This window comes from Anastrepha obliqua, chromosome 5, assembly GCF_027943255.1.
Source record: "Anastrepha obliqua isolate idAnaObli1 chromosome 5, idAnaObli1_1.0, whole genome shotgun sequence".
NCBI classification, from domain to species: Eukaryota; Metazoa; Arthropoda; class Insecta; order Diptera; family Tephritidae; genus Anastrepha; species Anastrepha obliqua.
In genome coordinates, this window is record NC_072896.1 from 23,574,150 (window position 1) to 23,600,051 (window position 25,902).

The window sequence follows — 25,902 nt, forward strand, 5'->3', positions numbered from 1 at the left end:
TTGTGTATCTGGTGCAATCAGAAGGGTGTCATCTATTATGAACTCCTTAAACCATCTGAAACCATCATCTGAAACCAAACTGTTACCGATTGCAGCTAAGGCGTTTGAATCAAGCTCTCAAAGAAAAGTGGCCGGATCGGGACGATAGACATCACATAAATATTTAGATATCTAACTAGAAAAAGGCAGTACAAGTTTCCTTGGTTCATGCGGGGAGCTTAAAAGTCTAAAGAATAAGTGTAACAGATTCTTAAAAAGTTTAAAATAAACAATAGAGAGGAAGTTTTTGCAATGTATCAGTATTACTGAAAATTACTTAGACTGATGGCAAACATTAGGGCTCCAACCCAAACGAAGCGGGAAATAATGATGGCTACGCGCTCTCCGTTTTTTATATGGAGCTGAACTGTGAGAAAATGCGCTAAAGGTAAAGCACCGATGCAAGCTCTTAACATCGGTACAGGCTGCCGTTCGGCCTTGAGAGCTATGTCCGCCTACCGCACAGTATCAGGGCCAGCTGTTCAAGTGATAAGCGGTTCAATACCGATAGACTTACTAACTTTTGAAAGGAAAAAGTTGTGGACATTAAAGAAAAGGGAAGAAAGAGTTAGCAAACCGGCAGCGCGCGAAATTTCATCTGAAATAAGGGATGAAATGCTAAGGCTATGGCAAGGCCACTGGATTAACGAAACACGCGGCAGATGGACGACTAGGTTTATAAAAGACATCGCCACATGGAACAGCAGGAACTTCGGTGAAGTCAATTTTTATACAATCGGGACATGAGTATTTCCCTGTTTAAAATAGGGAAATGCTAGCATCCCACATGCACATACGGGGCTGCCGCCGAAGATGACGCTGAATACACATTCTTCCAATGCATGCGGTTCCAGAGTGGGCGACGGTTCCAAACAAGGGCGAATTTTTTAGTCTCCGGGGTTAAGTTTTTTTGCTGAGACGACAGCTTTAATGATGAGAAAAAAAAGAAATAATAAAACCAGCGACATTGCGCACAACGCAGATAAGCTTTAGCTAGGGAGAGAGTTGAAGAGCAAAGGTTGAGCACAAAATTTAGTCTCCATGATGTCATAAATATTGCAAGCCGCTCGGGCTGCGCTGCTATTCTTACAATGGAGTATTTTTTTGTTTTTGGAATTAATTGTTTGACAACTTCAAAATAGTTTTTGGCAATGCCTTAACACTTTCAAGTCGAGTTTCTGCAGCTTTTCGTAACAATGGACAAAACTTCAGGGTTGGGCATAGAGCACTAAATAATTAATGCAATAAGCGGATAGTGAGTACTCTGAAAAACTGAGAACTTAGTGAAAATGAAACCCTTACTTTAAGTGCCACTAAAAAATTAGTGATAGTGCAATGTAGTGGTAGTGCAAAATGGCCAATCCTGCAAAACATAGATTCCTCTCGGCATGTCTACCAGATACCAAGAAACAATCGAGGCAGAGAGAACTTTTGGTGCTAAATCGAAGTCAAAGGAGGCCAGCCATATACATATGTATGTCGCCTTACGCGCTTATTGAGATGCGCGCGTTTTCGTTCTGTTATTCATGCAAATTGTACGATTGCATTGCGCTGGGTATAAAAATTGAGACACTATTTTTTTAGAAATACCTACACATACATACACATGTGCATACACCATATAATATGAATTGGAAATTGCCAAAAGGTACTTGTACTTAAATAAGTATTGCGTACTTACATACGAGTATGTGCATATGTATGTATGTAGTAGCTAGACTCTCGTATTGATATCGTTACCGTCGTAGCCAGCTTAATCAAATCGTTTTGTTTTCTGTGCTTCTCATGATTATTTGTTTTCGTATGCGATTTCGTTTGTTGATCGTTGTTGCTACATTGTGCCGATCAATGCATGATGGTGGTAGGTTGGTTGATGGGTTGTGCTTAGTTAGGTTAGCTGCTTGTTTGCTTGGTTGAAACAATTGAGCCTATAAAGCATCGAAGCAGTATGCGCGCATTGTCAGTCGGTGTGAGACTTAGCTGCGATTCCTACTTGAAAGGATCGATACATGAAGAAGAAGAAAAGCGAAAAGCAAAAAGCGAACGGGGTTGCGTGTAAGATATCGAATATCGATGTATAAGTGCTTGTATCCGATTTGTACACATTAGTGATTTATTTTGTCGTTTCTGATTTTTTTTTTAGTTTTGGAAAACGTTGCACTAAATGTGCCTGAAAAAAAATAACAAACACTCGAAATTGAATATTCGAAAACAAAGAAACAAGTTTTAAAATTAGCCACGTGTGTTTATGTAGGTGAAATTTTAAGACACAATTCGTGCCAGAACACAAAAGCCAGCGGTTGGAGCAGAAATTTGAAAGCGGCAACAAATACAAGTATGTGAGACTTAATTTTTAATTAAATTTAATTAACAAAAAATATAAAATAAAATGTAAACTACCAATTCATTAAGCGCTCAAAAATAAAATTAAGAATATAAAATTCAAAAACAAAAAAAAAAAAATATTAACTCGAACTCGAAATGGCACAAATATTTTAATTAAAAAAATATAAAATAAAATATAAATTTCCAATACAAATCAAATTTCGCAGCGATATTTGTAAAAAAAAAAACAATTAAATAAAAAAATAAAAAAAATTTAACTCGAAAAAGGCACAAATATTTTAATGAAAAAAAAAAATATACAATATATAAATTTCCACTTTATTAAGCGCTCAAAATAGATATCAAATGTCGCTGCGATATTAAAAAAACAAAAAAAAATTAAAAAAAAATATTAAAACAAATTTTAATTCGAAAAAGGCCCAAATATTTACAAGAAAAAAATAAAATATAAATTTTTACATTAAGTGCTCGAAATATAGTAGAAAAACGTTGCAATTTATTAAGTTCCCAAAATAGAAATCAAATGTTGCGGCGATATTTGTTAAAAAACAAAAGTAAAAAAAAAATACTTAAAAAAATTTTATCTCGAAAGAGGCACAAATATTTAATGGAAAAAAAATAAAATATAAATTTCCAGTTTATTAAGCGGTCAAAATAGATATCAAATGTCGCTGCGATATTAAAAAAAAAAAACAAAAAAAAAAATTAAAAAAAAATATTAAAACAAATTTTAATTCGAAAAAGGCACAAATATTTACAAGAAAAAAATAAAATATAAATTTTAACATTAAGTGCTCAAAATATAGTAGAAAAACGTTGCAATTCATTAAGTTCCCAAAATAGAAATCAAATGTTGCAGCGATATTTGTTAAAAAATAAAATTAAAAAAGTAAAAAAAAATACTTAAAAAAATTTTATCTCGAAGGAGGCACAAATATTTAATGGAAAAAAATAAAATTTAAATTTTAATTCATTAAGTGCTCAAAATATAGTAGAACTCAAATGACAGCGACATTTGTAAAAAATTATATTGTAATTCAAAAATTAAAAAAAAATACATTAAAAAAGCTTTTACTCGAAAAAGGTAAAATATTTTAATTAAAAAAATATAAATAAAATATAAATTTCCAATTCATCAAGCGCTCAAAATATAGTAAAAATCAATGGTTGCAGCGATATTTGTGAAAAAAAAATTTAAACAATTTGTAACTCGAAGCAGGCACAAAATACGCCATAAGCAAATATAAATAACTTTTATAACCTTTCCATACACACAAAGAATTTTGGCTGATCTCGTGTTTTTTTGTTGTTTTTTGTTTTGTATTTATGTAAGTGCTTAAATTTCGGCGCATCAAAGAGAAGTTCTAACCGGCAGTGTGACTGTAAAGTAGAGTGCGGCCATGAGGAAGTGGCTAAAAGGTTGTAAAAAAAGCAGAAACGGGGGAGTAATGACAACAACGCGCTTCATTGTCTATTCCCAGCCGATCAAGTGACTTATGCCCTTCAATGTTTATTTTTATTGTTATGTCCGCAATTCATTATTTTGACAGGTTTATGCTAATTTTGTTTTAATTAGGTAGATTATTTGCTAAAAAAATGCCTCTCAACAGACCAAGAGAGTAAAGAAAAACGAACACAATCTACAGTGAGTCTTCGAAGTGTTCATTTAAACTTAAATTTGTTGGGGCTTTTTAATATTTTCGTATTGCTATTTTATTAAAAAGCTGTAATGTAACAAAAAATTTCACTGCACTTTTTTTAAGTGTTGCTGTAAGAATTATCAGCATATAACAGTTTCAGCATGAATATGTAATTATCTTTACAATTGCTGTGATAGATTGTAGTTCTCGTGAATACACTTGCAATTGTCGCATTTAATTTCACTTTTTGTGAGAATTAAGATAAAGGAAATAAGTAAGATTGTTTTTTTGTGTCACTGCGTTGCTTATCAGGAAATATTATTAGTATTCTTTCTTTGTGTTAGAAAACAAATTTTCGGGTGAGAAAATTTTCCAATTTTATATACATAGATACATTTTTTATATACATATGTATGTATATAAGACGGTATATATACCTACACTGAAAAATGTATATAATCCGTTACACAAGGTGGCGCAAAATTAATTTTGAAAACATTTTACTAAATATTGTAAAAAAATAAACTTGAGTATAACTTTTTTAATGAGCTTGGGTGATTAAAATCCGCATATATAAGGCGGCAGAATATTGATTTTGTTTTCGAATAACTGTTTTACTAAATAATGAAATAAAAGTAGTTTAAGTGATTGAAATCCACATATACAAGGTGGCACAAAATTAATCATCCAATTAGGTTTTCGAAGAACTTTTTTATTAAATAAAAAATTAATTTGACTGATAGAAACCCGTATGTACAAGGTGGCGCAGATTTATTTTTGTTTTCGAATAACTTTTTTATTTAATAAAGAAAAAAATTAGTTTGATCATTTATACAAGGTGGCGCGAAAGTAATTTTATTGATGACTTTTTTATAAAACAAAAACAAAAATTAAGAGAAAATGAAATGGAAATTAGTGATTGAAAGGTAGCATAAAATTGATTTTGTTTTCGAATAACTTTTTTACTAAAGAAAAAAAAAAATAGTTTGACTGTTTATACAAGGTGGTGCAAAATTAATTATCCAATTTGAATGTTGAAATTTTTTTTTAAATAAAGAAAAGTAATTTGAGCGATTGAAATACGCATTACAAGGTGGCGCAGAATTAAATTTGTTTTCGAATAACATTTTTATTTAATAAAGAAAAAAAATTAGTTTGGCCGTTTATACAAGGTGGCGCAAAACTAATTTTATTTTCAATAACTTTTTTATTAAATAAAACAAAAAATGAATTTGAGTGATTAAAATCCGCATATACAAACATTTATAATCTTCCGATAGAGTGATTAATTTTGTGCCACCCAGTTTATATGTACATTGTTGAATGTAAAAACTCGTAAAGGTGTATAACGGTAATTATAGGCAATCCTATGGCTCTTCAGTGCAAGCTGAATGGTGTGTTAGAGAGAGTAAGAGTGAGACTGAGACTGGGATAGATAAAATAAAATCTAACTTGAAAAATAATAGAAATACCTCGCCCTACGCTATCTATTGTATCCCAACATCAATTCCTTATCTTCCTTTAGGCAGGTTCACATATGACAGATTAGCTGCAAAATTAACAATCAGCTGTCCAGACTGTTTTGAAAGGTTTTTTTTTCATAGAAATTGGGCAAAGATTTTATGCATATGCCCTTCGCAGCATGTAAGCTGCAAATAGATAGATGCATCTTAAGTATTGCCAACAACCGCTGGCGCCAGTTACGTACCTGTAGTATTAACAGTTTACTTAAATTTTACTAGGAAAGACTTAAGAATATTAGTAGGAGTCCTATTTGGACACTTTAGGAAGACAGGCCAATAAAATTGGGGCATCATATTTTGACTTTTGCAGAGGCTATCAGGATGTAGAGGAGGAAGAGAACACCTTCTATGCGAGTATTTGCTCGGAATCGCATTCCAGGATAACATCGCGGATATTGCTGAAATAAAATGAACTAGATTTAGACTAATTGGATTAATAAAGTCCAAAGTTAAAGAGAACCAAATGGAGTAAGGATGGTATAGTTCTGGCGGTATCACAAGGGACCTCTATTTGGCCTGGGTGCGGCGTAAGACAGCCACTTTACCTAACCTAAACTAGAAATTGGGTTTGCTGGAATATTTTAGTGTTTTTGCTGTATTACATGAATTTAACTGTTTCCTCCTTCTTTTGACTAAAGCGTAGTAGTGTGAAGCAATGGATGTTTTTATTGTGCTGTATGGGGCCATCTTATCTGCTATCTCATTACCCTCTATAGTCCTATGATATTGGTTATCAGAGTAATTTGAAGCCAATAACCAAGCCACTCTAGTTCTCTTTTCACTCGACTTATACTCTTTGTTTATTTTTAAAGGGTCATCACTCAAAATATATTTTTATTTAGTAAAAAAGTTATTCCTAAACAAAATCTATGTTCATCTTCAAACATAATTTAGATAACTGTAACATTGGTTTTTAAAATTCGTACAATATTTTTTATTTTCAAATATTTAAAATTTTTCAGCACCAAATTAAAATTTATTACCTTATTGATACTTGTGTAACGAACTGTATATTAAGAGCCACATATTTCACGAGCTTTTGACTTGTAAACCAGAAACGCATTAATCATTTGCATATGTGCATAAGTATATATACATATGTACGCATACACACACACAAATACGTGCACAAGTTTGTCAGTAGCAGCGATTTGTTTCGGTGCATGCGATTTTTATTGGATCAAACTGAGTTTCGAGTGACAAGCAAGACGTGCATTACTATGTTTAATTTTTTCCAAAGACGAATTTATAAAAACTGCATTACAAATTTAATTCAATTAATTGTTTATCTCCTAGCTGCTTGAGCTCACTTTAATAAAGCAAATAATTTGCTTTCGACAAGAAAATTACTTTGTAAGTTTATATGTATATGTATAAGTATGTATGTATGTATTTGTATAATATACAAATAAGTATATTATATTATATTAAATATATATTGAATGACTTTAGTTACTGTGATTCTCGCAACTCTTACATAGTTTACAAATTCATAAAAAGTTAGAATTCTGGAAACTGCCTTAATAAATCTAGTCAAAACATTCGAGTTCCTTTAAATCTCTTTTTTTCACAAGTCAATAAACTTTAAGAATAGGTCACCTGCAAAGTGTGCCATCCTAAGAGGATGAGCGTGCGGACACCTGACTTTTGTATAAATGAGAAGCTGTATAAATAAGGAAGAGGAAAATACCATATCTCACCTTCTGTGCCAATGTCCTGCTGTATGCGAACGTAGATTCATAGGTAGATTAGGTAGACAATTTCTTAATGAGTTGGAAGAAATCAGTGACGTGGAAATTGCATATCTTCAAATGAAAAGCTAACACTGAGAGATAAGAACAAGAAAGAATAAATCAGTTTCTACATTTTGGTATATCACTTAGATACACCTACGACTTTGATCAAAAAGGTGAAAATAGCTTAAGCTGGTCGACACAGGGGTAAATTTGGCATCTTACATCACTTTTTATTATTGCTACACGAATTTAATCAGTGTTCAAAATTATGGTATAGGGATTTTTAAAATGAAATATCTTCTTATAAATATTTTTATAATTTTTTTTTTTTTTTTGACAAAATATGCTTTTAAAAACTAGGTTTTTTTTAAATTATTCCTAACTTTATTTTAAGAAAAAATTTTATTGTGTTAGTAAAAAATTTTGGACCATTTTTGAAAGTGTGACAGAGAGTGTTTTATTAAAAAATTTTCTGAAATTGTTTTCCCATATTTTAAAATCTGAGTGGAGTGTTTTCCAAAGATCACTGAACAAAATGTGTTTCGGAAAAATGTTTCGCAAAAAAAATTTTTTTTTTCAAAACACTTAAAAAAAGTTAATTATTTTTTAAATATTTTAAAATGTACTCTCATTGTGGCAAAACAAAATTTTTTCCCGAAAATTTCTTTATCAAAAAACATTTGTTTTTCTCGAAAAACTTTAAAGTAGTTAATTATATTTTAAATGTTTCAGTGTGCAAAACAAGATTTTTTCCCCAAAAAATTTTAATAAAAAGAAAAAATATTTTTCTCTCAAAAAATTTAAATAATAAGATATTTAAGAAAAAGGTGGTTTACTTTTCAAATGTTTTAAAACGCGTTTTAAATGTGACAAAACAAATTTTTTTTCCGAACAATTTTTAACAAGTAAATTTTTTTTTTCTCAAAAAACTTTAAAAAGTTATTTATTTTTTTAATGTTTCAAAATGCGTTTTAAATGTAGCAAAACAATATTTCTTCCAAAAAATGTGTAACAAAAAATTTTTTTTTTCTCAAAAAACTTAAAAAATATATTATTTTTTTTTTAAGTTTTATAACGTGATTTCAGTGTGACAAAACAAACTTTTTTTCCCAAAAATTGTTTGATAAAATTTAATAAAACAAATTTTTGTTTTCACAAAAAACTTAAAAAATAAGTAAATTATTTTTAAATGTTTTAAAATGTGCTTACAGTTTGACAAAACAAAATTTTTTTCGAAAATTTTTTAATACAAAATTTAGTTTTTCTCAAAAAACATAAATAAAAAATAATTAACTTATATTTTAAGTGTTTTCAAATGTGTTTTCAGTGTGGCAAAACAAAATTTTTTCCCCAAATATTTTTACCAAAAAAAAATATTTTTCTCTCTAAAAATTAAAAAAATAAGTTATTTACATTTAAACTGTTTTAAAACGCGTTGACAGAACAACATTTTTTTCCGGAAACTTTTTAACAAAAAAATATATTATTTTATTTTCAAAAAGCTTAAAAAAGTTATTTATTTTTTAAATGCTTCAAAATGGTTTTAAATGTAGCAAAACAAAATTCTTTCCAAAAAATGTTTCTCAAAAAACTTCAAAAAAGGTATTTAAGAAAAAGTTATTTATTTTTTAAATGTTTCAAAATGCGTTTTAAATGGAACAAAACCAAATTTTTTCCAAAAAATGTTTAACAAAAAAATTATTTTTTTCTAAAATATTTCAAAACTGTTATTTATTTTTTAAATGTTTCAAAATGCGTTTTAAATGTAACAAAACCAAATTTTTTCAAAAAAATGTTCAACAAAAATAATTTTTATTCTCAGAAAACATTTCAAACAGTTATTTATCTTTTAAATGTTTCAAAATGTGTTTTAAATGTAACAAAACCAAATTTTTTCCAAAAAATGTTTAACAAAAAAAAAACAATGTTTTTCTCAGAAAACTTAAAGAAGAAGTTATTTACAAAGAAAACATTGTTTTTTCCCCAAAAAACTTAAACAAAGTTATTTATATTTTTAAAGTTTAAAAATGTTATTTCACTTCACGAAGCTATTTCACTTTAAAAAACTCTATACCAAAATTTTGAACATTGAATAAATCTCAAAATTATAACATTTTTTTCAATTTAATTCTTATATTTAAGTCAACAAATAAAAAAATAAACCAAACTTTAGAAAACTTGACGACAATATCCAACATATTTGGATTACCTCACATGGAATCACTCCAATACTTTAAACTTTTTTGTACTTATCGCCACAATCTCCCACTGTGCGGCGGCTCTATGTAGTAGCAAAACAAAATTGCTATGTATGCGTAGGAGAAAACCGCGCGCCTTCACTGGGAAGGCAGAAAGTAAGTGTTCGATTTGGATTTTTAAGTGGCCCATTACTGTTAGCTCTTTTTTCAAAATTGCTTGAGGAAATGCCATTTCGATTACGAGGTCAAGATTATAGATTTAGTATGACGAACAGCTGCCACGTAGCTTTTCAAATAATCAATATTTTGCGCACTAATTTCGCAAATCGTTTTATCTTGACGAAAGGTTTTTGCCGCCTCTAAGATGCGATTCTGTCAGATTTTTTGTCAGTTGTTATTACATTTAAAAGTATTATCAATTGTGCAGCAATTATTCAGTTCCTTAAAATGGATATCGGGCAAGGCATTAGTAAGATAAAGTTAGCAAGCGTTAGCTTAGAAAATTGGATTACTGCAAGGGCTGTCGAGGCAGCGATTACAAGTAAGGAATATTCCACATTTAATTGGACTTTTGTTGATAAAGCAAAAATCACTGAAAACTATTGCACAGTATTTGTATATCAACTACAAGGTGGCACAAAATTAATCATCCAACACTTTTTTAGTAAAATTCTTACTAAATAAATCAAAATAATTTGGAGTGATGGAAAACTTTATTTTGACCTTCAGGTGCTTCATTGCTTGTCTGTTTATATGCTGCAGTTGCCTACTTATAGTTTGGAAGTGACAAATATGATCCACATACGACGTCATTTGCAAAAATTATAAATCTTTCGTTGGGGTGATTAATTTTGCGCCACCTTGTATAAGTCCTCAATTTATACAACAAGAAAGGCCGCAGCTGTTTCTTATGCACATATGGATTTATGGTGCCTATTGTAAAGGGTATCTTATAACTATAAATTGCAACTTTCGATTACTATAGTAATTTCAATTGCTAAGGCTAAAGAATATAAATCAGACTAATAAACAAATAAATAAAAATAAAACACAATCAGATTCTTATCTTGACATAAATTCACACAAGACATTTTATGAACGAAAGGAAAGTACTTGAGATACGATGAGTAGGCTAAGAACGGATGATCGATTAAATGTGCCTACATATCTATGTATATACTATACATATACATAAGTATATATTACTTAGCCTCTACTGTTGAGTGGATTAGGTTCAAATGTTTTGGTGCGGAAGAAGTGTGCTTCAGTCGTTGGAAAAAGATTTATGTGTGTATAGTCGACGTATTCGTAATAAAGTGAAACTATTCAAGGCAAAATAGTTAAAAGTTTTACTAAAGGGGTGTATCAATAAATTTAAGGCGTCTCGTCGTTTCACCAATAAAACCCAGTTACTAAGCAACTGTAGAAGTCAACAAATAAACACACCAACAACCGGTGCATGGAAATGTACGGAAAGAAATCACGTTGTTTGCAAATGCTCAGAGACTTTCCATCTGAAGTCAGTGGACATACATACATACGAAGCATATACTAAATATTTCATAATCACGTTTACACGCACCACCAACCAGTAAAGCGGAGACATTTAATATATAAACGAATAGTTATTTTTCGGAGGAATCTTTATCGTGGTAGGCCATGGCAGATTTAAGTTAGAGAAAGAATATCATTGCCAATCGCAGCCATTGTGCACATGCATAATTAAAAACACTCTCAGCTGGTCATAAAAAATGCCGCAGCTGAGATCATCTGATTCCAACACGCTCTGGTTGCAAATAAAATGTTTAAATTTCATAGAAAATTTAGATGTTGATTAATAAAAATATTTTTTATATTATTAAGAAACATATTAAAAATATGTGGTTTTGTAAATTTTTCAAGTCAAAAACTTTATTTTGCATTTTTTGTGTGTTGATATTCTATCCATAATCCAATCTTACCATAAAAATTCTAATTAAGAAAAATTTGTTTCTAGTAGCGGTCGCCCCTCGGCAGGCAATGGCAAACCTCCGAGTGTATTTCTGCGATGAAAAAACTCCTCATAAAAATAATAATATATATATCTATATATATATGTATATATATATATTAGGGCGGGTCGATTTAAAAATCGCTCATTGCTCTGTGAAAATCGTATTCTAGGGATCAAATTACGAAACTTTGCCGAAGGAACCATACCTCTAAAACGAATTCTGATGTCCTCCAATTTTTGGCGAACGAAAAATCCCGCTTTGACCCATTTAGAGTGCTCCAATCGAGTCCAAATGTATGACCGACCCCCACTAACTTTAGACGGCTGATCCACCCATGCCAGTGGCATACTCCCTGGAACTCCCCTGTGGGGTTTACCATACAATCATTTCAAAATATCACCATTTTTGGCCTTTACATGAGAAAAGAAACTAAAAAGTTCGACCCAAATTGGGGGACATCAGAATTCGTTTTAGAGGTATGGTTCCTTCGGCAAAGTTTCTTATTTTGATCCCTAGAATATGATTTTCACAGAGCAATGGGCGATTTTTTTTGCCTCCCCACAAATCGACCCGGCCTAATATATATATCTATATATCCGCCGTTCGGAGTCGGCTTCAATCTGTAGGCCTCTTCATTTGTGGAACAACATCAAGACGCACGCCACAAATAGGAGGAGGAGCTCGGCCAAATACCCAAAAAGGGTGTACGCGCCAATTATATATATATATAAATTTAATTATATAATATATAAGTATGTACTATATAATATAAATTTGGCATACCAACTCCGCTAATACACTCAAGCAAAAAGACTAAGCACTCACACTATTACGCACCTAGGGGTGCCCGTCAAAAAAATTGTAAGAAGAAGAGTGTTTTTACTTGTATAAACTGTACATTGATCACAACCACTCTGCTACCTGCATTTGTTATGAAAAGTTGGTATCCCTGGGAGGACTTGAAAGGTAAAAACCCGATTTGCGCTAAAAAAGTCGGTTAATTAATAACAAATAATCGGTCAATTAATAATGACAAATAGGGGCTCTCCAATTCGCCAAGCTTTAGCCAGTGACGAATAGATGAAGCAACTGGTATGAATAAATATATGTTGGTGACACTGGAAAAGAGCCACCAAAATTTACAATTGTCTGGAAGTATTATACTTAATGAGTATTAGTAAGACCGCTTTCATAGAGGGGAACATTTGTTGCTTTAACTCATTACTTGTGATGCTCGCGCTCTGTCAACACCCGATGTGTTCTCGTTCTTCGAAATGTAGTTGTTGACTCTATACTAAAAACTAACAATTGTAAGGTGAGTAAACACGACGGGAATATCAGAACTGAACAGAATTCGGAAAGTTGAAGCAACAAAAGTCTCCTTGTATAAAAGCGGTCTAAAGAAACTTACTTGAAATAGAGTTGGCAGCATTGAAAATAATTAGTTATACAAATTTTATTAATTAGGTACAAATAAGGATGATAGATTTACAAGGTTTGCTCTTTAACTATGGTGAAAAAGAAATTGTGAGGGGAACTTTGGCTGCCTCGTTGATTGAGAGATTCGGTAGCCGAATTCTGCTCGATAATTTCACACACTCGCCCAATTTATGGTTGTTGAGATAGAAACGAAAACTGTGTTACTTTTTTTTATATCACTAACAAAGTCCTATACCAATCAATTCCCACACGTTCACTCAGTCGTGGTTCAGATGGCAACGAAGTAGGTAAAATGAGCGAAAATTGTTTTGATTTTTTTCGTATATCAGTAACAAAATCTCAGCTTTTTTGTAAACACATCCCATGTCAGTCCATTAGCTGATTCTATTAAATTCGCTCAGAGCCGAATAACAGTATTTTAAAGAGCACACCTGTAAAATTTTTTCACCATGGTATAATCATACTCGCTGGCGGTGAATCGAGTCTGATAACATGGTTGTTGCTTTCGCATACAATTTTTTTTCAAGTGAGCAGAGCCCAGAGATAGCGGGCAGAGAAGTGGTGAGTCGAAGGCGAATATAATTAATTATTATTAAAAAAACAGCTCCCTGGGATACCTGGCGAATTATGTAAAGAAGTAGAAGTAGATTTTGAGTTATGGTGTACACCAAGTTCGAAATTTCAGATGTTCGGAGTTTCAGAAAAACGAGTTAAAGTCGAGCAAGTTTTCAGGTGTTAATAATTGTTACCTAAAATCACACAAGGAACGTAGATTTTAGCAAACTCAGCGGTTATCTATAGATTTCCCGAAATCACATTCACTGCCTTGAAACTATTCCTAATTTGTGTGTGCCGAATTTTTGTTTGCGCTCGAAAGAACTTCAGTTGCTGCGTAAAAGAGTTGATGTCATGCCAGAAGACTTCAAAATGCTACCAGTGCAGCTGATTACCGCCCTGTAAAGACTGAAATGGTACTGTTTTCGAGGAATTACGCCACCTTCTTGAAATTGAGCGAAGCGGGGCGATCCTCTCGGCAGATATTAAACATGAAGAAGCCTGCAATAGAAACAAATTGCCATTCATAGGCAGCAAAGAAGACTCTAGCGCTCCATTTGTGGAGAGCAAAGAATACAAATTTGCTGTGAAATAATTAAATTAACTAAAATAATAGCAAACCTTGTTTACTTTTACTTGAGTGTACTTGTATTTTATACGCGCATCAATGCGAGTAATCGATGCGGTACCAGTTGGTAGTAGCAGTGGAAGAAGAAGACCTCTTCTGCGTTGGAAAGATCGGGTGGAGAAGGACTTGACTTCACTTGGTGTGTCCAACTTGGCGGAGATTAACACGAGAAAGGAACAACTGGCGCGCTTTGTTGAACTCGGCCAATATCGCTTAAGCGGTTGTCGCGCCAATTAAGTAGAAGAAGAAGAGTGAGAGTCAGCATTTTACTTAATTGAATCAATTTAATATCAAACGCTTTTGTGTACTCGATGTTGATGATAATGATAATGATGAGCAGCCTTTGTATTTGTATTGCTCTTCTCTCGCTACTGCGCTCAACTTGAACAGGTGAGTAGTAGAGCAGGTAGCGCAAAAGGCAGTAGCAACTCGTTTGCTCCACTTCTAGCTGCCTTTCGTTACTGCTTGTAGCTCAAGGAATAGGCAAACAAAATTTTGAAGTAGTATCTGTAGTCGGAGTATTAGTACTGAAATTTTCCATGCGTGCTACAGCTACTGCTCTTGTTTCTGTTGCTCTGCTATTACTACCATAGCTCAAGAATGATAGAAGACAAGATTGCGCTCATCAGAGGGTGCGTGATGTCACATTAGCTGAGTTGTGCAGTGTTGCCAACAATTTGCTCTTCGCAATAAATGTAGTGCCTTTTCATACCCAAAATGCGAAATTTTTTTAGTTTTGTGTTTGTTTCTATTTTTAATTTATAGCTACCGAAACTATAAGTTAAAAAAACTGTATTATTCAAAAGAATGTTAAAAAAGCTCACTCTGAGATGATTTTAGTGTTAATGAAAATTTGTTGGTTCTAATAAAATTTTATATTTTGAAAGTGAAAATTTAATTTTTTGCTCCTGTTAAAGTTATGTTAGAATATTAAATCTTCTTCTCCCAACTCTTCTTAACAGTAAAAACCTTTTTACACATTTTAAAAAGCGTTTGAATTTACTGAATGCGAATTCAAACCATAGAGGTGTAATCGTTTCCTCCGGTCCTCAATCCTTAGTGGGACATAGGGATCAAGAGGTGTACTCATAGTAAAAATAAGCAACAAAATACCAGAAAATACTGAAGAAACAATAACGACATTTTTACAAAAAGAGTAACTTACCTTGTTACATAACCTCAAATATAACAAAAGAGTATCGCTTTACAAAAAATTAATGTATTTTGTTCATTATTATTGTTCATAACTAATTTTAACACATTTATTTAAAAAAACGCACATTTTAAATACAATTGTCACGCATACAAAGTTCTTTAAGTGGTTCAATAAAAATTTGTTTTTTTTTTCTTTAAATGGGCATTTTAGTGCGTTTTTATATCCAAAACTAGGCAACACTGCAGTAGCGAGAGAGAGCTTTGACTGCTGAAAGGAGAAGAACACCAATAGCAATCACGGTCAATGCGACCAGATGTTCAAAAAAAGTAAAGCTACATAAAACTGAGTGAACTATTGAACTAATTTTTAAGAAGGCCGATAGTCTTAGTAGCTAGTGCCTCTTTTTGTAATATAGTTATTTATAATTATATTTCATTACTAGCAAACCCGGCCCCCTTCGCTGGGCACACTAAAATAGAATAGATATGGTTTAGAACAGAAAATATATGATTTTCATATTATTTATTTCTTTATTCTTTATTCAAGCGCTTTGGCATAAACAATATTTTTTGTTTTTGAGTAAATATAAAATATAAATTGAAAATCAGGAAAAAAGAAGATTGTTTTTAAATTTCAAATCAACGCATATGAATAAACAATCGTCTTTTTTCCTGATCATCCATGAATTTTTCGTTTCAATTTATATGTTTTATTAAGCATTGGAGCTTTTTCAACCATTATCCATTTATATTTATCAAAAAAAAAAACGAAAAAATTTTTTTTTTCCACGAACACATAATTTCATTCGGATTTCACATTAAATTCTCAAATTTCGTAACAAATTATTCACTGTTCCAAAAAAAAAAAAATACTCTGGACTAAAGCATTCACCAACAGCTCCCATTTGATACCCATATTGTACATATACATCCGAAGGTTACCCGGGTCCACGTTTTGACCTATATCTCGAGCCCTATTTCCAAAATAAAATATAATCCATGTTACTCGTGGATTATGTAGCTTTCGAATGGTGAAAGAATTTTTAAAATCGGTCCAGTAGTTTTTGAGCCTATTCATTACAAACAAACAAAGTTTTCCTCTTTATAATATTATCATAGTATAGATTAATAAAAAAAATAAAAAATTTTTAAGAAATATATATTTTATAAAATTATAAACATTACATTTTAATTAGAAGAAAGACGCAAGGAAAGTATTCAAACTCCGAGCCGAAATGTAAAAAATAAAAAAATAAAAAATAAATCACAACGAAAATGGTAATCTGGCCATACTGGTCACCAATTGTGCTAATATGACGCCACTCGCATAGTAACGGTACTACGATAGGTGCCATTTCATTATTCTTTCCAACATGCCCATAGCTCGTATTTGGGTACCGTTCGTTTTTGTTCTTTAGATGCAGCATAGTTTTGCGGAGCTACATTGAAAATATAGCAGAAATATGTGGTGCAGGTTGTGGGTATGGGTGAATACTCGTACAACTTAAAATTGTACTTTTGTATGGTTTCTGAACCCTCAAACTTTTTATGTAAAAGAAAGAACTCCATATATGAGAGATTAACCTATTCATATCTCGACTATTTTTTTAACAACTTATTTATTCACATATGACTATAAAATGAAATATGGCGCTTTATCACATTCTTCAACATACCTACACGCTGGATTTTACCAGAAATACATCAAATGGTTAATATTTGCTTGAAATAAAGGCTTTATTTTAAAAGACGAAAGGAAAGGACGGAAAGGAAGTAAGAAAGGACAGTACAAATCTAAGTTTTTGTTGCTACGCTTTTCACTAGCCGATGACATACTGGAAGAAATTAAAGAAATCCTTGGGTTTTACAAACGATGAGCTAATTAGTGTCACGCTATTATAAGCAGAAATAGCGTAGCAATTTCAATTACTTATGATAAGTGCACTCGAGAGATACAATCGTGTAGTTGTAAACACTTAGTATACACATAACCATATGTGGATAAGTTTATATGCTCGCTGAAGGAAAAAGTCAGACTAGTACGGAAACATTCTGGTTCAGATAAATAGGTACGTAGGTAGGTTAGATGGCAAGAGTAACACAGGTACACTTCAAGTAGCACTTACGTGCCGTTTTGATACCATAATGTGGACTAATACCTGCGAAAAAATTTAGGGAGGAGAAAACCATCTACGGCCATCCAGTGCTGTTGATGTAGTGGAGGAGAGAAAAAGGATCTAAGCTGGAAAATTTCCTCAAGCCATCCCTAAAGGGCACGCTAAGGAATCTCAAGCGTCTAGCCGCCAGAGCCAGGCATTTGCAGAAAAAGTCCTCAACATTATCTTTCTCTGCAGGATCCCTACAGCTTCTGCAATAGGGGTTGTACGGAATTCCAAGCTTCTCCGCAAGAATACCGATCACCCAGAGACCAGTAACACCGCAATGAGTTTGAAAATTGAATGATGGGGAATTCCCATCACCTTAAGCGTTCTGTTTCTAACGTATTGAGGCCATAGTGCTTTTGAAATAGTACACAATGAGACAGACCTCCATCTGACTTGCGCTTTTTTAGAAAGAAAATGTGCAGTTCCCCTTCAAAAAAGGTCAAGGGGCCACCAATGTCTGAGAAGGGGGCAACTGAAACCGGTTCTGTCGACCCCTTCCTGGCAAGCTTATCGGCAGTTTCATTTCCCTCTATATTCCTGTGCCCAGGAACCCAGATAAGGGATGTGTTTCCTGCACGTTCGAGACGTTTAAGTTCCTCCTAACAGGAGTTTACCAGAAGAGAGCTGCAATACGGCGACGACAGGACATTGATCGCAGCTTGGAATCCGAAAAAGTATTAATGTTTCCCTCTCAATAGCGATCCCTAAGCATTTTGCATGCTTGCAGGATCGCAAAGACCTCTGCTTGAAAAACGCTGCTTGTTTCCGGCAGTTTAAAGGAGACCGAAATATTGGCTGATTTAGAGAAAACCCCCACTCCCACTCCAGATTCCATTTTGGATCCGTCAGTGAAAACAGAGGTACCTATATCCGCACCGACTCTTTCCTCTTTCTAATCTTGTCTGCTCGGAAAGATAACCCTAGCGCAACCCTCAAAATCCAGTTTGCGGATGGAGAGATCAGTACGAAGTATAGAGAAGGAAGGGGAGATCTGCTTCAAGATGCTATTATATTCTACAGGAAGTTATCTCCAGAGGCCAATTTCCTTTAACCCAATAGCGCTCCGAGCAGCAATGGATTTAGCTTGAAGACCCACGGGAAGTAAGTGCAGAATGTCGTTGAGGGCAGCAGTGGGGCATGTTCTACATGCACCAGTGATGCCCACTTGTCTGCACTTTCTCTAGTTTAGTGTAGTTGTAGCCCTTCTGAAGAGCTACCCACCAAACTGGGCAACCATATGTCGAAATTAGCAGAACCACTAAGTTGTACATCCAAAGTACGGCATGTGACTTGAGACCCCATTTCAGGCTATACTGGCCTTCTTAACTCGATTTTCTATGTGCATTTTCCAGTGTGGGGTCAAGTAGAGCTTGGTAAATAAATTAAATAAATAATTGGCGGGTGGACTTCTGTTAGATGTCCCCACACATGAAGGGGCCTACAGTTTTTAGCAAGACAGAAATACACTCGGAGGTTTGCCATTGCCTGCCGTGGGGTGACCGCCATTAGAAACGGCTTTTTCTTAATTTTGGTGTTTCACGGAGATCCGAGCCTGCGTACTCCAAATTTCGAATGACAGTCACGCGTCAACCCATGTAGGTACGGCGGCCGCCTACAATAATACCGGTAGTAAAATGATCAATTAAAATTTTCAAGGCCTGCAAATTACTTGATTTTCCTTTTAAAGAAGAAACTTCAATACTCGTCTATGGGAGCAGTAATGCATCACGAAAATTAGACAATTATACGAGGTTCGTTTGACAAGTCCGTGCAAAAATAAAAGCTATTTAATTGTTTGGGATAAACGTTTTTATTTTTCGACATAGTCTTCTTAGTCTTCTTTTCCAGTTCCGAAAAATAGCTATTCGTTTCTGCAATCACCTCCTCGTTTGAATAAAATCTTTTTCCCGTCAGCCATTTCCTCAAAGTGCGGAACAAATAGTAGTCCGAAAGGGATGTGAAACAAGTTGGAACCCTATCCGCAGTAATTTTGCAACCACAACTGCAGAGGCATGAGCTGGTGCGTAGTCATGATGGGAAAGGAAAATCACTCCCCTTCCTTCGATTTAATCGAATGCCAAACACAAAGAAATATATCGATCTGGCAGAAAAACATCTATGAGATACTGCTAACTAAAAATAACCTCGATACGCGCCAGTAGTGCCATGGCTCAAACTTTTCAAACGACCATCGTGCATACAGTGGCTCTTTCGCATAATCGGACAATCAGCGCTGTGTTTTTTCAACTTACTATTGCTCCAAAACCACAATCGATGGTTTGGCCATTGATCTCAATTTGTTGGTAATTTTTTTTTTTATTTATCTTGCGAAATTTAGATTCGTGATAATTCGTTTACCCGTTGGACTGAAAGAAATTATACAGAGCACCAATCAAATATTCGGACTATGAAATTCTTTTTAAAAAAATATGGGTTTCTATTGCATTTAATGTTTTGTGTTATGTCCGTTTACAAAAGAGACTACCTAGCTCCACCACTGCATTGATTGTACTAATTTTTCACGTTTTTGACCAGGCTCAATTTTTCTCCATTAAGTTTGCAAAACTTCTTTTAGCGCCGAAATGATTCAAGAAGTCATAAAACGATACGAAATATCGTGATTGCATGATATCGTACATAGTTTTGGATTTGTCACGTATATATTGACAATGGCTGTGATTGGGATCTATTTTAATAATTTCAACTTTTGTTGCGTTTCTCAAAAGCCTTGCCCCCCTATATCTTAAAAACTAAATGTTGCTCACAAAAATATATTTTTCGCAATCTCAGAGGGCCTATGTTAATCCATGTATGAATTTTTGAAATTGCCTGTGTCATATCGTCCAAAGCCCAATGAATTGTTTTGGTTAGATCTTTCAACTTTTTAATGTACCTTTCAAAAAGTATTTGACTGACGCTGGATTTTAATTTACTCAGTTCCAAAAGTCGTTCCTTAAAATAGGCCAATTCTTTTTTCAGGTGAAACATGTGACTATCATGATTTAAATCGAAATTCGTATAAAAACAACTAGACTTTTATATTAAATAAAAAATGATTTACTCTGTTTGGGGAAAGCGTCAGCCAAAGGATGGCCCGTTTCGTGCTAATTCCAGCAATACAAAATTTTTATAGAAATCGGAAAAGCATCACTAAAACACTTTGCCCTCTTCCAATCTGACCCGATCCCGATCTCGAAATCCGTTGATGTAAAGTGATGCACGCAAACATTTTCGCCTGGTTTCAATGAAGTGCGGTACTATTTTGCCCAATATTTTTACCAATCTTTTGATTTTGTCTTTTGGGGCATGAACAAACCTAATGCCTTCTTTGTCCACGTTTGAGGCACAACAAAAACTGTATTGCTTACTAACTTTTTTAGCAAAACTTTTAATTTCTATGCTTTTGAGCACTTTTTCTTTAAATTTTGCTCCAAAATAAAAACATTGCTTTTTTATTTATTTTTTTTTTTATATTTTTTTTTTTATTATTTATTTAGTAGCTCAAGATGGTCGATACGATTTACACTTTTAATATGAAATAGAAAAAAAAAAAAAAGATACTTTTTTTATTAATATATTAATATTAATATTGGGTTGTTCGGAAAGTAATTTCGTTTTTTCCCGACAGAGGATTTTATTGTAGCTATGATATTTTTTCACAGCTAACTTCACACTTAAGTCGCATTGTCATGATATGTTTTGACAGCTGATACAGCAAGGCTCGTGTGTGAATAAGTTCAGTTGATTGTACGCAGTAAAGATTAGATCGTACTACACCCGGACAGATTTCAATAGAAAGAATAGAGATAGGAAAGATAAAGAGTGATTAACGCAGTAAAATAAATATTAAAATATATTTAAATATAAAGAGCAATAAGCAGCATTTTCGTCATATTTTATACTTTTTTGCTATAGAAAAGGTAAACATGCTATTCAAGCCAGAAAGAAATTAACCGATGTGTATGGAGAAGATGTGTTGACAATACGCCAGTGCCAGAACTGATTTCGATCCGGCAATTTTGATGTCGAAGATGCACCACGTTCTGGGAGGCCGGTTGAAGCTGATAAATACGCGATAAAGGCATTAGTTGATGCAAATCGGCGAATAGCAACATGTGAGATCGATGAGAGATTAAATTTAGCAAATTCAACTGTTTATGACTACCTGAAAGGCTTGGGTTTAACCTCGAAGCTCGATATATGGGCTCCCCATGTCCTCACGGAGAGAAATTTGTGTCGACGCGTTGGCGTCTGTGCTTCACTACTCAAACGTCACGAAAATTATCCATTTTTGAAGCACATTATTACTAGGGGTGAAAAATGGGTTATATATAACAATGTCAAACGCAAGACATCATGGAGTAAAAAAGATGAACTGGCTCAAGGCATTTCAAAAGCCGACATCCATAAAAAAAGGTGATGCTGTTTTTTTGGGGGGATTTTAAAGAAGTCACTTTTTTGAGCTTTTACCGGATAACACAACAATTAATTCGGAAGTCTACAGTCATCAGCTGGACACACTGAAAGATGCACTTCAACAGAAAAGGCCAGAATTAATCAACAGAAAAGGTTTAGTGTTCAACCAAGATAAAGCGAGACCTCATACAAATTTGGTCACTCGCCAAAAGTTTTTACAGCTTGGATGCGATATACTGCCACACCCACCATATTCTGCAGACCTAGCCCTTTGGACGGTAAAACCTCGAGCTCAAATGATCACCAGGATTAGTTTTTTGCCAGCAAAGACCAAGAATTTTACGAGCGTAGAATTGTGCTACTACCAGAAAGATGGCAAAAGCTGTTGGATCAGAGTGGCCAATGTATAATTTAATTAAATATTTATTCATTACAGGAAGATCGTCTTTCATTTTCACCACAAAAAAACGAAATTACTTTCCGAGCAATCCAATACAATGGATATTTTCTTTTTATTTTTTAAGAGGGAACGCTACTGTGAAAATTCAGAAAAATCGATGTTTTTTTGGCATAAATTGTTGATATAACTACTCAAAAAATGTGGTAAAAATTTTAAAGCGAAATTCGCTTTATTCCCGATTCTATGTGCACTTAATTTAGCGCTCTTCAGTTCGGCCCCGTAGCGCTTACGATACGATGCTTTATTTCAAACGCGTTTTCCACGAAACAACTTTTTTTCATACGGTGGCAACGATTTCTCGAAGACTAATGAACCGATTTTAATTTTCTTTTCCTCAAAATTTTGGTTATCGCATTGGCTATCGTTGTACGTAGCCGATTTTCAAAATTTTGAAAGTAACTATTTTTTTGGACCTGTTGAAAATCAAAAAAAATGGTGAAAAACACAAATCGAAATTCCAATCACCACCATTTTGTCAAAAAAAAAAAAGGTTTTCAAAATTTTGAAAGTAACTATTTTTTTGGACCTGTTGAAAATCAAAAAAAAAAAATGGTGTAAAACACACATCGAAATTCCAATCACCACCATCTTGTCAAAAAAAAAAAAAGACGGTTACGTACAACGATAGCCACGATTGTGTAGATTAATACAATTTTTGGTTTTTTGATGCTGCCACCAGATGACGTCATTTTTTTTTTAACTCGTTACGTTTATTTACATAAATTTGTCAATTTTCAATATTTTTACATAAAAGTTTACATCAACGTAGTTTAATGCATATATAATAAATTGCCTTTTGTGCGATCCTCGAATAATCATTCTTACTTACAAAAAAAAGTTCCCAAAAAAATACCCCATTTTTTGACCCTCCACAGTGGCGTTCCCCCTTAACGGATCTAAAATTTTTATCATTAGTTATTTTAAAAACATATGGGACTAGAATTTTTTTCCGCTAGCATGAACAAATATTTTGCTGATGCATGGCCCGACAATTGACATTACGTAGGACATCGCTAATTAAAAATTCCACTTGCTAGCATGGAAAACAAATAGAAGACAACCTAGCTGAGCTGATAGTATTCTATGTAGTCACATGTTGAGTTTTTCCCTACAGGGCACTTAGTCATCCACAAATACATACAACAAAGTCAATATGATAACTGAGTTTACTTGGCCAACTGGTGGCGATTCCACTTAGTAATTTGTTAACAAGCAGTAACAACTATTAGCCACAAGTACGCTCGCTCGCCACCGGCCTTTTGGTTCGTATGCATGTATGCATGTAGCACTTGTATGTATTGGCAGCAATACTTCTAATAATCGTACCATAATAATGCAATAAAACAATAAAGTTCAATCATAGCCACAATCAATCAAAATAGTCGCACAATATTGATTGATTGCTTGATTATTTTTCCATTTGAATTTCAAGCACTTGGCGCTGAAAAGCTCTTCGATTGATATAATCATAAAGAGCGGTGGGCTGTATTTACATACACATTCATATGTTGTACACATATCATATATGTGGGAATATGTATGTGTATGAAAGACATAGGCTGACTCTTTATATGGGAAAAACAACGAACTGGGAAAGTCAGCATAGTGGTTCTGGTGTTCCCATACCATAAATCACCTATTAACATGTTTTTTTATTCGGCGCTTGCGAACTGGACTGATGAGCTAAAAATAAAAAAAAATTTAAATATACCATAATATATGGCTTTCATTTGTGTTATAACTGAAATATTTCGCATATTTTTGATAAATTTTTTACTTTGTTCTCTTCCATTCTTTCTGCACAAATTGTCCTCAGATTCTACTGCTAGCTGTGCGCTCTATTTTGTTGAACTCTAAGAACTTTTCTGGAACTCTTTCATCTTTCCTTAGCTTTCCTTTGATAACACAGGTCTGCGAAATTTAACTTTTTTCAGTTTCTAGAATGGCTGTACTTGTTTCTTGTAGTTTTTTATGCGCTGAAAACGAATCTGACCTTCAAAATGCTCCATCACGTCAGGATTTTTGGTAAATGAAGCCTAAAAGGTCAAAAAATGGCCATTTTAGCCATTTTTGATAATTTTTTTTGAGATAGAAAATTTTTATTTAAAAAAAAAAGTTATGACATTTTGAAATTAACAGTTTCAGTTACGCCAATAGACGTTATACCCAATGTATACGTAACTGAAACTGTTAATTTCAAAATGTCATAACTTTTTTTTTAAAAATCGTACAATAATTTAAAAAAATGGGTTTTAAAGCTAAAGAGTTGTACTATGCGACCTTTTCGTCGAAAATTGAAAAAAAAAATTTCTATCCCAAAAAAAAATTATCAAAAATGGCTAAAATGGCCATTTTTTGACCTTTTAGGCTTCATTTACCAAAAATCATGACGTGATGGAGCATTTTGAAGGTCAGATTCGTTTTCAGCGCATAAAAAACTACAAGAAACAAGTAAAGCCATTCTAGAAACTCACCCTCGCAGGACTGTGTAATAGCTCCAAATACATGTGTATCTTGAATGGAAATTAATTATCTGATATTTTCCGGATGTTGATTAATTTAGTGAAATTTTGATGACATTTGCGCATAGTCGGCGTTCTGTCTCGACAATTTCGAGCTAAATATTATCTTTCTTAGCTTCAGTTTTTTTTAGCCTATTCACATTAGCTCTATCTTTGAGATGGGCCCATAAAAAATAGTTCAATAGTGTTAAATAGAGTAGTATCGGGATTGACATGCACTCAAAGGTCCTATTGTAATGTCTTTTATGTTGAGCTAATAGAGCAATAAAAGAGGCTGCATTATGGGAGAGGTCAGTACAACCAATCATTGCCAACTCTGTCAGTCTAGCTGCCATAAAATCTCTACAGTGCAACAATACCTCCTCCAAACTAGCAATTAAAGATAAAGCGACTCTGAATCAGCTGGCTAAATGGTACACCGTGAACGTTATTTTGTGCCTCCTGGACACAGAGATATTTCTGGAAATCGCGCGCGGAAGAGCCGGCGAAGAAGGGAACTGAATTTAAATTAGTCAACTATGGTGCGGTAGGTCCCTCCACACCACAATTAAGAGGAGGAGCCCTTCCAAGCATCTAACAGAAGTGTACGCGCCAATTCTTTATTTATTTTATTTTATGCCTAGTATGTCCTTCCCTTATCAATTTAGACCAGGCTTTCATTAGTGCAGTGGTTGGCATCATCACCAGGTACTGTCTAAAGGAAATACAAGAGAAGAGTGAGAGAAGGAAATACATTGGGTTTCCTTCGAATGACTTCTATTGCAGCTTCAGGAACGAGGAAGAGGTGGGTGTTGAATACCCCACTGTCTCAGCCTCTGTCGTGCTCTTGCAAGTCTTGCTCTTGCTGCCTAAACTCTTACGCTGACTGACAGATTTGGGATCTGCAACCATCAGCAATTGTTCTTCGTTTATCAAAGAGACAGAATGGTTTCAACACATCGTGAATTAGAGCGGGAGACTCATGCCCAAACCATTAGTACCACAATAGATCTCCAGGCCTAAATGGCCCTTCTAAATTCTTGTGGATAATGACAACATAATCTAACCTTGACGTAATAATTGAATATTTGTATTCATTCAACGAC

General features: G+C 33.6%; 1 protein-coding gene across 2 annotated transcripts in view; it reads left to right on the forward strand.

The window, feature by feature from the left end:
* Positions 1-1,999: 1,999 nt before the first annotated feature.
* The window catches only part of LOC129249356 (sodium/hydrogen exchanger 9B1), an 85,724-nt gene continuing 61,821 nt past the window's right edge, over positions 2,000-25,902 (forward strand). The window contains exons 1-2 of one of the 2 annotated variants that reach the window (XM_054889141.1): positions 2,008-2,094; positions 2,183-2,374. The gene's annotated coding sequence lies outside the window, so the exon portion shown is untranslated. Of the gene's footprint in view, positions 2,375-25,902 lie in introns of both variants that reach the window. The other variant, XM_054889140.1, reaches the window with a different exon arrangement.